General features: G+C 40.8%; 1 long non-coding RNA gene across 1 annotated transcript in view; it reads right to left on the bottom strand.

Moving 5' to 3' along the window:
* LOC118478780 overlaps positions 1–1,294 on the bottom strand; it is a 2,708-nt gene extending 1,414 nt beyond the window's left edge. The window contains exon 1 of the long non-coding RNA XR_004859277.1: positions 823–1,294. This is a non-coding gene — a long non-coding RNA (uncharacterized LOC118478780). The remainder of the gene's footprint in view (positions 1–822) is intronic.
* Positions 1,295–1,538: the final 244 nt, after the last annotated feature.

Genomic DNA, 1,538 nt, shown 5'->3' with positions numbered 1-1,538 from the left:
CCCCACCCCCACAAAAACTTCAATCAAAGAATATTGTGTCGGCAGGGCCAAATACTGTCCAACTATCCGCAAACCGAAGAGCGAACCTGTGATACATATCGTCAGTACCGTGCCAGAAACGCCTCAGTCATATTTTAAAATTTGGACACTTTACTTTTGAGTTAAAAAAAAACAACTAGGAAGGAAATAACGAAACAGAACGAAACCATATTGTTAGATGACCCTTGATGTCTTCATTCGAATAGCAGCTTTCCCCCCAGAATTTGAAATGGGCGATTGTCAAATAGAGCTGACGATACACATTATTTACATTTTTGAAGTGTTGAGAATAACTAGAACTCCTCAGTAAAACTGTGCACCCTTAAAATGGTTCTGAACCATCGTTATTTTTTTCAAAATCGAAAGTTAAGTGGTTTGGAAGGTTTAGGCGGCGAAAGTGACGAACTTTCACAAATTTCATATTATGTATAGATATAGATGCCGCTATGACTGTCAATAAGTTACTTTTGACTTTAACCCCACTACGTACAGAGAAGGCCTTTGCGTCAAGGGGCAATATAATTAATATTGTATCACATAATATATGGCCTTAGCAAGGTTGTCAAAACGGTTAGTAAAAGAAAGAAAGCCTCTGATAAATAGTTGGGTATAATCTGGAAAGTTGTACAAAGCACTGTCACAGTTTAAATACAATTGGTCACTTTCAAGGCGATAACAGGAAAAGGTTGGAGCGAGGGATACTAGTCCTGGCAATCAATAAACCAATATCGATCAACATCAAGGGCACCGCTGATACCATACTTGATAGAAAAGACTTCACACCATTAAGTTTCGGTTTCAAAGACGGATGGAAATCCCCGAGGTCCTCTTGGAGTGGGCTTGTCGATAGCAGGGGCTGACAGTTCACAAGTTCGATTTTGTTTTCAAGACTGTTGAGTGGTTGTGTAGTCTCAAGAGTTCAGGTTTCGCACGTGTAATCTTGTCAGAAAACTCTTCCCTCATTCACCACAAAACATCTGTCCCAAAAGCGTCAATATTTTTATCAATATTATTATTACTAAAAGCTACCAAAAGAATTATTGTATGTAGTTTCAGAGAGCAAAAGACGCAATATCACAATCTTCTCCTTTTTTCCCCTCCAGAATCTCCTATATAAATATTGTGATCCCCCGAATTCGAGTTGTCAGAAAATGCAGGCTTGAAAAGGATCCCAAACATTGCATTAATGTGGCGGCTCTTAGATGCACGACCACTGGGCTGAGCCCTAGAACAAAACAAATCAACCCCCGGTTGTAAAACGATGCCACCGCCATCCTCCACACTTGCACAACGCATGCACATGCACACACACACACACACACACACACACACACACACACACACACACACACACACACACACACAGAGCTGCACCATGGCGACAAAAAAAGGGAGTTGTGATGTGAGCTGACTGTTATGTTACGTATAGTCGATGCGACGATCTCAGGGGAGAAACATTGAGGAAAACTGCCTTTCATTCATGTGTTCATTATGGGCTA

This window comes from Aplysia californica, unplaced genomic scaffold, assembly GCF_000002075.1.
Source record: "Aplysia californica isolate F4 #8 unplaced genomic scaffold, AplCal3.0 scaffold00002, whole genome shotgun sequence".
Lineage (NCBI taxonomy): Eukaryota > Metazoa > Mollusca > Gastropoda > Aplysiida > Aplysiidae > Aplysia > Aplysia californica.
This window is presented reverse-complemented; position numbering and strand designations above follow the sequence as displayed.